The following is a 15403-nucleotide window of genomic DNA, read 5'->3' as shown; positions in this document are numbered from 1 at the left end:
CCAGGATAAAATAAAATAAATCATACTGAAGTAAATGTACTTAATCTGATCTTAACCGCAGAGGAATTGCACCTTTAATGAGTTGATGTTGTACTTTTAGGGTAACCTCAAGTTCTGTGACATTTTTCCGTTCACCGTCGACCCCTTCTCGTTGGGGTAGGGGGTGGGGTGTAACTTCTTTTGTGTTGGAGTCAAACTATTTTTTATATACTGGTTATAGAAAAAAATCACAGAAATACCCATATTAATATGACTAATAGAAACTGACCATACATAATAGTTTCTCTAGAAAGAAAAAGGCTTCTTATGTTTAGTCAAGACTGAAGATGAATTCTATTTTGTTACTGTATTATTCATTGTGACACATGTGACAACTTACCCAAACAAAATTCAGCTTTTTTCAATTGAAAAAATTGTTTTGCAAAGATGTGGAATAAAGTCTGTGTATGCATGTAGTTTTAGTTACTGCAGGCCTCAGTAGAATTCCCCAACAACACACAGGCAGAAGGCAGTTCTTTGTTTCCAGTCTGATAATGTTCTCACTCCTGCAATCTTACTTGTAAATGAAAACAACTGAAAAAATATATTTTGGGAAGAAAGAAAACAGATGGGGTGGGGGCGGGGATGAGGCATATAATGGATAATATATGTGTGTTAGAAAATGCAGAAAATCAAGAAAAGACCAAAGAAAACAAACAGAGGCAAAATTGGCCTTTTAAAGTCATCTAGGCCAGCAGTTAGTACTTACTGTACATGATGCGATGGACTGGCTGTTTTAAATTGAAGGGGAAAGTGTAATTAACTGTTGATCAATGTAAATATATTTGAAACGTAATAGTCGTAAAGCAAATGTGTCTTTGCTCTACTTTCCTGGTATGGCTGAGGAATGTTTGCGTCTACTCCCAAAGTGACTCACTGGCATTAAATAACACCTGAGTTACAGTAAGTCTGTCAGTATTTGCCTGCTGAGATGCAGTCAACAGTTGTCAAAGACCATGGCTAATTTGTGTCTTGACAATACTCACTGCTTTTTATATGTTCACTGTGTATCTGTTATTATAGCAGCTGTTTTGTTATCCCTAATTCCATAATTATTCCCAAGGCAACCTCTACCTTTTATTTATGAGAAACCTTTTAAAGATGCCAAAGAGGTTCATCTTTCCGTGACAAACCACTTTGGCTAGTAATTGCTGCAAAGGAAGTTTATTACAATGCGTGGTTGATGGTATTTGAAAACAGCAATAATAATTCCGAGTTGACTCTAAGTACTGAACCAAATAAAGCTGAAAATGAGACATAATGGTTCCAGTTATATAATAAGTAGAATCATATATCAAGCTATCAACACTGATCTCAGTTGAGAGGTTTTACATTTGTGAGTGATTGTTTTTGTGCGAAGGTTGGGGGTAGGGTGAAGTTATATTTGGTGGAAAGAAGTTCAATAATGAGAGCATTAAGCAACTATGGTAGGGGGTGAGCTGGGTGTGCGTGCATGCATGCTGTGTGTATGCTGGGGGTAGGAGTGCTGGGGGTTGGGGGGGTTTCTGCTTAATCCCTGAGGAAAATGTGGAAGAAATTAATCTAAATTACAAGGATGAAGCTAGTCTGGAGTCTGGGACTGGAAGAGCTACAGAGGAAAGGCGAGTGAGAGGGAGGGAAGAGGGGGACCGACTCTTTCTTTCTTTCTTTTTGGTTGGTGTTTTCTTGTTATTTTTTTCCTTTTTTTCCCCTCATCCTGTGGGAATGAGGTGGTCTGTCTTCCTTCCTCTCTGGCTTGCCACGCAGATGCCCCTCCTTCGCTTGCTCATGAATGGGCCTCTTTCCAATTAGTTAGCATTGTAACCACTGCCGGTGTGGACAAGATTGTAGAGACCCCTCAGTCCCTGTTCTCATCCTGGTGCTCACTCACAGACAACAGATGCTTTGGTTTCTCAGGGAATACGTGTTTCTTTGCTGGCTTCTCCTAGTGTCAACAATGAAATGAAGGTACTTTGCAACTCTTTTCAACCTGCCACATCTCAGTACTCTCAGAGAGTGGAGAAGAATTAGCTGTAGAGGAGACCTTGATGGTCTCCCACAATCTTATATAAGCTAATTCGTACACAGAGTCCACCACCAGTAAAAAGCCCTTACTACTTCCTCATTTACTCGCACACAAGAACAGATAAATTAACACAGGATGGTTGCCGCCACTCATCTATTTAATGAAAAGCATCTGCCGTCTCCCCTTGCTAACCAACATACAGGCAAATCTTGTTCACCTAGGTCTGAGTGCAGTAATCAGAACAAGCTGTTTGGTCAACAAACAAACCTGTAAACACAAAACGTACCAACGTTTATGCATAGTACTGTTTACCAGTTTACCAGAATCAAAATTCATGACCACAGGGAGTATCACAACAGGAGATAAGTAGTCTCATTAGTTGCTCAGATGCTTCTTTCTCAAACATTTTTTGTGCAGTCCATTAAGTCTACTGTGAATCAATACAAAACAGAAAAAAATCCTATGAAGCAACATTTGCTGTTTATTGTTGTTACCGTTAATGGGATTATGGCTTAGCAGGGATTATTGATTTGTCTCCGTCTCGCTGCTCAGTTCTTCATTGTCACTGACATGCACATGGCTGATTCCCGAGCCCAGAGTGAAGTCTGTGAACGCATGGCTGAAATAAAGGATAAGGCCGGAGTAATGGCCACGTTCTCTTCACTGTTCATGACGTCTACATGTGAGTTAAGTAAGCAGTTTCCTCTTTTCTCTATTTTAGTCTTAAATCCTATTCTTGTTGACCTATTTCTTTGGTCATGTTTTTTCATGCTCTCAATGTTACAACTCTTGTCTAATGATCCATTTGCCAGCGTTCACTATCAGTCACTAGTCTCCGTTTTTTAAATTCTTTGTAATTTTTCACTGTGGGTTTTAGGGCATCTACAGCGCTCTCATGGTGCTTCACCCCAAGTGTCAATCAGCCATCTGCTCTCTCTGCTATCTAGACTTCAGGTTTTCCCGTCACTACCTTCCACTCCCAAATCTAGTTCCAAATGTGAAGAAAATAATGTATTTACCTTATATTAAACAACAGCCAATAGTGTTTTTTTGTTTATTTATTTATTTTTGTTAGTAGCTGATGATTTATACAAAGAAAATGCCAAAAACAGTGGAGTTTAAAAGTGCTGTACTCTTAGAGTTGTCTGATAACTGCATTTCATTGGTTTACAATGTTCAGTGACATTTTCATTGGGAGCTCCAACAGTCTTCCAGGTTTGATTGATTGGTTTAAAAAATTGTTTGTGGGGTTGTATTTTGTAAAATGGTAAATGGTAAATGGCCTGTATTTGTATAGCGCTTTACTTAGTCTCTAAGGACCCCAAAGCGCTTTACTACATTCAGTCATCCACCCATTCACACACACATTCACACACTGGTGATGGCAAGTGTGTGAAACCCTTTATTTTTTAAAGTTTACCCTTTAAAAAAGTAAAGGGTAAACTTTGCAGATGCTTGCAGGTTACAGTTAAATTTATTTCTACTGTTTAATATTTTGAGCGTAAATTTGCATATTTTATGTGTATTAATGTATTTATTTCTATATTTTGTAATCCTTAACAGGCTCTGGCATCTGTCATGCTGGCTATGACAAACTCTTCTGTCATCAGAACTGTATTTAGACCAATTCACATTATAATTTTTCAGTCAGTTGGGGATGATCATGGCTAATCAGTTGATACAGTTTTTGTTTGTCATCATTTTATTTTTTGAAAAACATTTAAATATTGACAAGTTTGAGTCTATTGTTATCATTTTAGTTTAATATACCTTTGTGAACATATTAATTTGCTGCACATGCTAGCTTTTTGTCGACTCTATGTCTGTGTCAAGTTAAAATAACAGAGTATCCAGTATACTGCACTACTATGCCTTATTTAGCTAATGTAGTGAAAACACACACATGCTTTCAGTCACAAAAGTGAGACTTTATAAAACTACCTAGTTCCTTCAGGAGTTTGCTTGCAGACACAATAAACCATCTAGATTCTGGTTGCTTGAACAATTCAACAGAAAGATTCAGTACCTGGTGTTTGTAATAATAACTGATTGTTTTTACTTCCTGAAGCTGTTTTTTTTAATGCGTTAAAATTAATAACATTAATGCTATATTTTGCTATTCACTATCTAGTGCTAACTTTTTCTAGGGTGCTTTTCAGTAAAGAAACAAACAAAGTCAATGAAAAAGTAAAAGTCCAAGCTGTAAAACTAAAACTGTGATCTGAAAGAGACTGAAACACAAGTAATAATCATCCATCCATCCACCAAAATATTTAAAAATATAAATACAAAATATTTAAACATAATATCTTTAATATCTTTAAACATAATAATACTTATATTTGTACTATAGAAAACATAAAAAATAAACATAACAAATAAAGGGAAACCACAAATCTGAATTAAGAAAATTTAATTCCCCAACTAAATATTAATAGTACAGAGCAAAAAGACACAATGAAAGCACTGACAAGTCACACGTTTCATTTTGGAAGCTACAGAAGTACAGAAGAACAATTTAGAGAGAGACAGTTCGACATTTGAAGTAGTTTTATTTTCAGCATAATTGTAAGGTTTCAAAATTTATACTAGATCATCAGATGAAAGCGGCCGCCTGTTAAGGTCATGAGGTATGAAGATGCTAATGACGTAATCCGGAACAAGATCGGTAACTGATGACTTTGCTCTCCACGACAATCACAATTCAGGTTGTTGAGTTGGACATGACGAGGGGAAACATTTACAAGCCTGAAAGTGATAGCTGCTACAACCAGGGAGATAGGATATTAAGCATACATGCACATGTGTTTGTGTGTTGTCCTCACTTCAGAGCAGGAATGCCCATAAGCAGGAACTAGCCTTTATGGTTCAGCTAAAGGTAAAGCTCATTACTCTGGCCGACAGTCCCTAACCAGCTGTACTGCACAGTTTAAACTCTGTCCTCGGGCACTTTGACTTTCCACTAATAAAGATAGCAGAGCAGAAGAGAAAAATATGGGATTGTGTAGAGAATAAATACGAGAACATGAAGCGATAAGCACGGAGTACGCAAAAGACAAAATAAAATATATAAACATAACTGGACACTTAAGTTTTAGCTAACAAATGAAAATAGGGCCTTTGTTTAAAAAAAAAGAGTTAGACACAACTCCACATATTACAAAAATCAAAAGGATCTCTTGTAAGGTGCTTTTTCGAGGTAGGAAACAGCTAAATGAAAAGATACGTATCTTCCAAAGCAAGAGAAAATAGTAAACATGTGAAGCCAAAGCTGCTTTGAATGGATTTCTTTGACAACAAATGCTTCCAGTATGGAGTGAATCATTGTAAAACCACATTCATTTCCTGCCTGTGTTTATCCACAGAGGGATGAGATACAAAGCTGTCCAGACTTGTTTGCAACGTGCAGGATAGTGTACAGAGAGGGAGATGTGCTCATCTCTGACAGGGAAAGGCCATACTTAAGCAACTTGTAACACTTGCATGAATAGCAGTTTGACAGTCTCATGCTACTGAACAAAAAACGAAACAAAAGAACAAATAGAAGTACTAGCAAGCTTCATTTTTTGAAGTTAAACATTTTTATTTATAATAAAGTTGAAAAAAAAAACAGACAAAGTTTTACTTTAACCTTCATTGTCCTACTTTAATCATTAATTAATCAAAAAGCAGCTCTTTTCTCTTTTCTCCTCTTTGCTCATTCCTTCTTTTCCAGCAATTTATTCAGCCCTTGTTTGGCATATGGCAGCCACAAACTTGCATGCCTCTGTTATGTTGGACGCCATTGTGTTGAAGGGAGGGAGCGAAAGGGAGTGAATGTTTACAGTACCTACCCGTGGCATCCGGCCACTACGCTGTTATTGCTTAAAGAGGGAAGGTGGTGATGAAAGGTGTCAGTGTCCATTGGCGGATTGGTAGAGCTCCTCTTTAAACAACAGAAAGAGAGAAACAGGAAGAGGAAGAAAGAGAAACAACAAAGCTATTTTCTGCTGTGGTTTTACTGAAATACGTATAGCATTAGGTATGCAGATCGGACTAAATGTTGCTTTTGAATATTACTCTAAATGTGGAAATCATATCTGTCATAGTGTGGATTAGGGCTTGTGTGCTAAACTGGACAAACACATTTGCTTGTTTTAAATGTTTGAACGGCATAAAGTGGACAAATGCCTTCGCACCAAATGGATTTATTAAAAAAGAAAAAACATCTGTTCTGCTTACTTAAATGTTTTGCATTTCTGTGTTTATATGCAGCTGTTTGTGTATGACACAAATATAAAGTAAACAAGCATTATAAAGTGTGTGTTTGTGTGTAGACTCACATGCACCTGTCTATTCAGAATATATAACAAGACAAAATAAATAAATTAGCGTGACTGCCACTTACAACGGTTTTGCTGATGCAACCACTGCTGGATAAACGGGCATGTCAAAGGAACAAAACGAGAACATGAAGAGCACAAGGGAGAGAGAGAGAGTGGAGAGGTCCCAGATGCCAGTGATATGAGGGCGATAAAGCTCATATCTCAGCATGTTTATACTCAGAGAACTGCTGCGGTATACTATCTGATTGTTTGGTGAGAAACAGAGGTGCTTCTTATCAAGAGTCATTTTATACCTTTAAAACTAATGTAGTCTTAGTTATTACTTAAAAAACAATTGCTGAAATCAGTATATACTTACCACAGGCACCGCACTGCACCGTACTTTGCTTTCTGGTATCAAACCGTGCATGAAGTAACCCTCACATCCATAGTTACATTAACAGGATACTCGGGTAAAGCAGAAGAAAGAAAAAAATGACATGACGTGATAAATTTCACAATTTAAACAAGTGCTTGTCAGACTGTTGGGAAATTGATTTTGAGATATCAGACTGCAGGATGTATGAGTGCACCTGCGTTTATGGATGAGTGCAGTGTGAGTCACTAAATATCTAGCAATACAAGTTTTCTAGAATACACTATTATACCACAAAGACAAATACAACACACTCAGTGGATTGCTGTATCATTTTTTTTAATGGAATATACTTTGACAGGGTATGTACATTTGAGGTTGTCTGCCTTAAATTTTATTCACACTAAAAGCAGATTAACACTGAGTACAGGTGTAATTTAATACAGATATAAATGTAAATGTTCTTCATTATAAAACTAGGCCACACTGGTGAACTTTGTCGTTTGTATGTGTTTTTCCCTCCATCTCTAGATAGAGAGTGGACATAAGTACGAGCATGAATGTATGATTACACAAGTGTGTGTAAGTGCAATCCTGAACATGTTCATGTGTGGGTGTACATGTATGTGTTTGTGTGTGGGTTTAGTTCTTTGTCCAAACAGACAGGCAGAAGTCTCCAGCAAGGAGAAAAATGTGCAGCTTGAAAATATCTGTCTTGTTCTGACATGTCTCATCATTTTCTGCTCTGCGCCAACTGCCTCACTCCAGCTCACTCATCTACCAAAAAGCCTGACAGCAGCAACGTGCATGCTCCTAAATGATTAAACAAGACAACTTGAAGAATCCAAAAAGCTTGAAATATCATATCATTTAACTTCCTAGTAGTTATCTCTAATGACAAAAGCTTTACCTAAGTGTGAAATCACTTTAACAGATACATTAAAAAAGGATTTTTAAAAAGTCAGCAAAAATATGATGAATAATTCATTTGTGAAAAAAGGGGTTCTTTTAACTTGACAAGTACCCACCAAACATCTGACGAATAAAATAATTAGCATTTATAGATTTTCTCACATAAGAGTATATGCTCAGATTTAAATTGGTAAACTAGCTCTTCAAACATTTAATTTTTTCAATGTTGCTGTTAAAAACAACACAGTTAATCAGTGCCGATGTCACATCTCCTCTGAGGGGAGCATCTTCCGTACTGTCTTATCTCCATCTGATACCAGTTTCCCTTAAGTGTTCTCTTGAAAGCAAGTTATGCCCATGCGCTTTATCTTTTTCTCATGTTTCATTTCAAGTGTTTAAATCTGAGGTGTCATTTCAGTGAAATCGCCACAATGAGCTACTTGAAATTACATTTACTTGTTTTCCATACTCAGATGAATGTTAGGCCAAGTTAAAGAACTTTGTAAAAGATTTGTAAAAGTAAAAAGTGACTAGACAAGATTCAGTCTAGTTAGTTTATTTGTTTTTGTTTGCTTGTTTTTTTTAGACTTACTTTCTGTGCCAAAAAGATTGCTCGTGATAAGAATCTATCTTCCAGATAGTGAACTAAAAATAGTAACAAAGCTGAAAGTTGCCAAATACTGGACTCAAGGACACAAGGAGACAGCCTTGAATGGGAGATCTATGATTTTTGAATCACTTAAGATTCTAATTTCTACAGGCAGAGTCACAGAACTTCATGATTATACAAATTTTGAATCTGCAAAGCTGAATTTCAGGAGGTCTAAATGTACCTCTGCTTCACAGTCTTTTCTTACTAAAAAGACACTGGAGCATAGTCTACTCCTGTGGAGCCACACGTCTTGTAATGAAATCTCACTGGTGCTTTTACATGTCAAAATGTGGTTCCTGCTTTCTTCTGTTTGCTCGGGAATGACTTCAACAAGTCTTCTATGTAATTAGCGTTCTGGGAAGATGCCATGATAAAGGTCTTTCACTCTGGGCAAGGCTTGAGAAAGCCTGCAGTCTGAGGTTAGAATTGCTTATGGGTGATTCTCTGCAGACATAAAAAAGGCATGAATTATACATTTACATTATGATGTTTTCAAGGTGACACCATTCAAGCCTGTGTTGGAATAAAGTAGTGAATAAAAATAAAGTATGAAGTACGCCCCCTTTCAATTCCAAGGTTTTACATATCAGGACATTAAAAAACTGTAAAAACGTAATATTACACCATCTAATTATTTGTTTATCAAAAACTAAACCAAAATGCAGAAACGATATGTGAAAGACTAAGTTTACCTCATAACTGAATAACTCATAGAACCAACTTTAGAAGCAATAACTCGGAATAATAATTTTGGTTAGGATTAAATCAGTCTCTCACATTGTTCTGGATGAATCTTTGCCCGCTCTTCTTCACAGTGTTGCGTTGGTACATTGATGTTTGTGGGCACCTGTTTATGCATAGTTCTCTTGAAGTCCTGCCACAGCATTTCAGTCAGGTGGAGGTCTGGACTTCGGGCCATTGCATCATCTTGTTCCTTTTCTTTTTCAGCCCTTCTGTTGTAGATTTGCTGCTGTGCTTAAGATAACATTGCATAGCTCAGTTTTACTGTCGCACAGGTCACATTTCAAACTAGAATACTTTGGTATACAAAAGAGTTCATGATTGACTCAATGACTGCAAGGTGCCCAGATCCTGTGGCTGCAAATCAAGCCCAAAACATATTGTGCAGCATTAATTTCTTCTCTAAGATCATTGTAGATTTCTTTACACCTTGGCAGTTGCATTAACACACAGCTAAATACTTCATGACCTTAAAACTGGCAATACTATAGAAGTGGTCACACCTGCTGGTTGTAAAGTCCATTAATGGTGCCACTGTGGTGGAAATGAAAGTAAAATGTCCCCTGAACTTAGCTGCATCTCAAAACTAACTTATTTTACATTATATTACAGTGATTTACAGGAAACACATTAACTAACCACTGCATGCTATTGGCTATCCTGTTTGATATACATTTTTATTTGCCTTGTTTGTTCATTTGTTTCATCAGAGAAACACAGAACAGAAAAATATTGTTGGTTATTTTTGCTCACCCACATTATTATGGTTATTGCTATTAATTAATTAGATTTCTGGAAAATGGAATACTCCACAACTTATGGTTCAATTCACTTATCATAATAGTGTTGTTGAAACTGCTCTTAAATAAGATTTTTTTTCGCCATACTTGTTGAAATCCTACAGTTTTTTCAGATGTCATAGTGTAGCAAAGGGTGCTTACACCATCACCAAGAAAGACCAAGGAAAAGACTTCCTAGTGACGTATTTGGCAGATTATTGCACTTAGATTGTTTAAAAGACACCAAAGCCTCAAACTACTTTGAAAGGTCCAATTGTCTGTGGTGTTAGCATTCATCTGTCAGTCAAAGCTAATGTTAAGCCTGACTAAAATGATATCAAGTGATTCATAAAAAAAGGAAGATGAAGAAGAAAACTACTGCACATTAACAGCAACCAAAACCATTCTTTATACCAGGCTGCAAACATGCCATTTCCTTGTAAAAGGACACAGTTAAAAACACATAAAATACTGTCTCCATATTGTTTTTGAAATCCTAAATGTTCAACATGATGATTTCTCAATCATGTAAACTGGTTGCAATCTAGACCTATCATTACAAAGTTATTATTTCTAATCTCCTGTAGTTTACAACACATAAAGCAATGCTGCACTTTGCAGTTTTTGGTTGTAATTGCCAGATGGGAGGAAATAAGGAAAGTGATATTAGTCCAGTTTTTATGTTGACAGAAAGAGGAAAATCAAGTAGGAAATGCCTGTGGTTGTATATATTTTTTTATAATATACACATTTTTAATAAAAACCTAAACAGGATATTGGAGTGAAAAGGGTATTCATTGGAAAAACAAAACAAAACAAGAATAAAACTTAAAACCAAACCAAACAAAATATCCAGTTCACATGACCATGAATGCACATGTAAAGCACCTACTTACAGACGGCAATTGTCTTCATCTTCTTTTGTCAGTAATTATGGACCATGTTTATGCACGTGAACAGGAAAATGACAGGTAGAAAAAAATAAATAAATAAACATTTTCTTCCTGCACACTTCATGAAGAAAATTCACTTTCAGCTCGTGTCAGAGGAAGAAAACTGTGGCGTGATCTACAGCTTTTGAGGAGCAGAGATCTGGAAATTACTTTTTAAAATGTATTTTTAAGCACAAAAGGACAAGAGCATGAAGTTAAAGGGCAAACTCCATCAGGACAAAAACAACCACATTATACTGCTAGCAAAACTTATGTATGCTTATGCAAGCATTTGCACAGACAACATGCTAACACAAAGCTAGCCAAGATCCTAGAGTGAGGTTGAAGGTGATTCCAAATAAAACCTTTTATACTGTTTACTTGTAACTTTGTTTTGGAGGGGGCCTTGTAAATTGTCAGTAAAGCACTATAATATCATCTTGCAAGTGACATTTGTGGCTACAGGCGCACATATTATGTTGCTGTCTAGTAAAATTTCTCTTGCATTACAAATTTAAAAAGGCTGATATAAAAATAAAAAATGTCAGAAAGTAGATATTTTATTTATTTTAAAAGGCATAAATATGCTATGTTGAACTATAATAAGAATTAGTAAGGTTCAATGGTAATCATCATTCCAACTGAGTATTGCCAAACTGTAATTAAAGTAACTAACTGGATCATGCAAACACAAACATTCCTGGAAATGTGGTCGCCCACAGTGTCATCTCCATTTTCTTCCTTAAGCCTGTGACCGTGACATCACAGAGCAGCTGTTGGCATTTATCACCTGGCCAATATGCACTCACACACACACATACACACGTACAGGTAATAGTGTCGTAAAGCCTGTAAAAGGCAGACAAATGCTTGATCTACCCTGTCGCACTGAGCAAACTTGAATAAAAACAGAGTGCATGTGTTTAGAATTGCACATGTGCTCACATACGTACATGTGTCAGTGTCCACAAATGTGTGTGTGTGTCTTGGGATGTAGAGCAGCATGTACACATATAAACATCCTCCAGGCAATGGGAGTCATCCTGGGAATATTTATCTTTGCTGGTAATGCAAAGAGGCAGCCAACCTCTAATCTGGCCCTTAGCTATTTTCTCTGAAATCTCTGAAAGGGAGAAGGGAGGGTAGAGAGGAAGGGGGGAGACAGCAAAGTCAGTGGGGAAGTAAAGAAATCTCTGAGATGGTGTAGGATGGAAAGACAATAAACTGGAGAGACAGCACTTGTCTGGTGCATGTGCATGTGTATTAAATGTGTGTTTTAGTTGACATCTTTGTGTCAGTATGAGTCTATGTGGATTGTAGGTGTCTTTATGTGCATTTCTTTTAGGCGTGTGTGTTCAGTCTGGTTAAGAGGAGTGACCAGAGGCTGGGTGATGAGACGCATTGGAGCCCTTGTGTTTTTGTTTTTTGTGTGTCTGTGAGGCACAATGAGGTGGAGTAATGAATCTCTCCCTCTCTCTGTCTTTCTCTCGATATATGTGTATATATCTATCTATCTATATATATATAGATAGATAGATAGTGTGTGTGTGTGTGTGTGTGCGTGTGTAGCAGTGGTCATCCCCTACAGGCTGAGCTGGATCTCTCAGTGTGTGGCTGATTTGAAGTGAATGGCAGCGTGCCGTGTGGCTCCATCGTGGCCAAATGACTTCTGACACTCCTCGCCTTGTTCTTTGATGTATGAGGAAATAAGGCCACACACACACACACACACACACACACACACACACACACACACACACACACACACACACACACACACACACACACACACACTGTGCAATAAGTGGAAGACCAACATTAAACTTCTAAACACAATCTCAGACATGCAGACACTGACAGATAAATACTAACAAACATTGGACAATTTGAAACAATGTCATTTTGGCTGGGGTTGCTTCTAATGGAAAATTCAGTGGAAAATTTGATGCTACAGAGACTACAAATGTAGAGCCATTATTCTGTTTGCCTTGATTTACTTGTGTCTATTTACTGTACATGTGTTTTACTTTAACATCCTTGACCTGAAGGGCTTGAGGGAGTAAGATGCTAAGGGGACAGAATGCATGCAAGAGGAACACAACTTCCTGTATGTTTCACATATACATGCACACCACAACATGGTGCGCATGTACGTGCATGTAAGCATCGTTTACTCCTTGGTGACTGACACTTTGACCACATGCACACAATCTATTTGTCCAGGCAGTGTGTGTGTGTGTGTCCATTTGGGTTTTTTGGAGCTCTGTCATGTCACATACAGTCTGCTTGGTGCTGCACTTGTCTTTGCCTCAGGGTCAAAGTGTCCAAGACAAACACTTGATTTGACCGGGGCCATGTTTTCTTGTAGATCACCACGGCTCATCTTTAGAGCTCAACTACTACAGAAATCATTTGTTTTTGTAGACTTTGAATATTCCAGGGATTGGTGAATGTTGGTCCTTTACTTCGTCTGCCTAAAAATGACTCATGTGTCTAGGGAAATAAATATTAACAAAAGCAACAGAAAACCACCATGATGTGTGTTTAAAAAGGGAGAAAAAGAAAAGCATGACATATGAAACATGAAGCATAACGATATGTTAGCCATATGTCACACAAGTGAAGAAAAGTAAACAGCTATACCGCAAAGCAACATACGCTCAAAATATGCTTAAATAAGATGAAAACAGGTCAGGATAGTGTATCTACAGTTAAGTGACTTTGAAGCACAAGGAAGTTGTGATTCAAAATAAAAACAACCATGGATTAAAACAGGAGAAGGGACTATTTTGATGGGGCTTATTGCTTCAGGTAGTGGTGAGACATGATCCAGAAAGTCGAGTTGGAGTAACACATGACTGTGTTTGAAGGCTTATCACATGGAAAAATGTTGCACAATCATTAGTAAGACTCAAAGCCAGTTATCGTAATGACAGCTCTGCTGTCAAGATAGTAACTGTCATAATAATGAAGGGAGAAATAGTAGAAATATCCTAAAACTGTGCTTGCTTGGACAATGTAGCTCCATTCTCTATGAATGTAACTTCTGGATCGAATGTGGCCCGATATTAGGGAGGTGTAAACAGAAATTGCCACTGGGAATACAGTTATTATGTTGAAAGGCTAAATTTTTTAAAGTAATGGACATAAACACTTCAGACATGACTAAATATAAAATCTTACATGCAAATCTGTTCACAAGTGCTCAAGGTGTCTCCAGATGCCTGGCGTAAGTCTCTACAATAATTAAACTCATCCCATATTTTTCAAGCATTTCTGGAGTCACTGCAGCTGTTATTGCTACCGACAACCAGGTCAGACTCTTGAATCCCTACTTTCTCACAGTACGTGTTTTGATCATAAACAGCTGTGGAATCAAAGACGTTTGAAATTGGCTGATTCTTTTTGATACACCCTGTATTAAACCAACATTTTTATTGCCCTTATGGTAAGCAGGTAATATGAGCAATAATCATCTTGTGTCTACATGCCTTAAATGCAGTTTTAAATTCAGTTCTTGCTCCTTTTCAATTTGAAGGGAGCTATGTGAAAAGTGATTTCATACAACGTATGAATACATGTGAAAAAAAGCCTAAATGTACATTTCCAGATCATATGCAAATAGTTTTTAAGGCATACATAAACTCCTAATTATTTATTTGGTGAAAAAGTGTTCAACTGTCTAACATATTCAGAGCTTATTTGTATTATTCCAATTAAATAATTACAGAAATCGACTGCATCTTTAGCATTTTGGGACATTATAGTACTTAAAGATCTGCTATGCTCGGGTTTGGATTGTATCTTCAGTGCTCTCTGTGCTGCAGCTGCCTCATTTTGTGTTTGTTTTACCAGCAGTATGAATGGGATTAGAAGTGTGTGTACAGAATCTCTCAGTCATCAAAATCCTTTAACTGTATTCACTGACCCTGCTCACACACACAAGACTGCATAGACTTCAAAATGTAGTGTTCGTACAGACTACATTCACGAGTATTTATGCATGTGTGTGTGTATGTTTCGGTATTAAAGACACATTGTGATTGGACTGCATTTTCCTGTCTGCTCTATTTTTCATTCACTGTGTATATATGGGTGCCTGAGTATGTGTACAATTTTGTGGTTTGACTCCATTATGTCTGTGAATATGAAGTAATTTATACAGTTTGAGCAATAAACACAAATACCAGCTTGATGTGGTTTTAGAGGAACTGACACCAGTACAGCACAGTTACTCACACAACAGCAGTAATCACACGAAGGAAAAAATCCTACAATTTTGTAAAAAATGGCCACTAGGAGAGCAGAACTATGGTCAATACTCGAAAGTTAATGTTTTTCTATATACAAAGGTCTCCTAGTTCTGAAAAATGGTCTCAATTCTAAAAAACTGGGAGCCAAGAATGAAAAAAAGATCATCAATATTCACAAACAACAGTCATGATAAACAAATTAGCAAAAAAACACCACTGAGTTGGAAACAATGTCCTCACTGTTACAAAGAAGCTGCCTCATCTCATAGAAACAAATGTTTGGTTCTGAATAAAGTAAAGCACACTAACCAATTTATATCATTTCTGCTTGATTTTAGTTCGATCATGATTGACAGTTCTTATTTTACCCCATTTAACCAGGATATTATGCAAGACTCCAATATGTGATG

Source organism: Oreochromis niloticus, linkage group LG5, assembly GCF_001858045.2.
Source record: "Oreochromis niloticus isolate F11D_XX linkage group LG5, O_niloticus_UMD_NMBU, whole genome shotgun sequence".
NCBI lineage: Eukaryota > Metazoa > Chordata > Actinopteri > Cichliformes > Cichlidae > Oreochromis > Oreochromis niloticus.
This window is presented reverse-complemented; position numbering follows the sequence as displayed.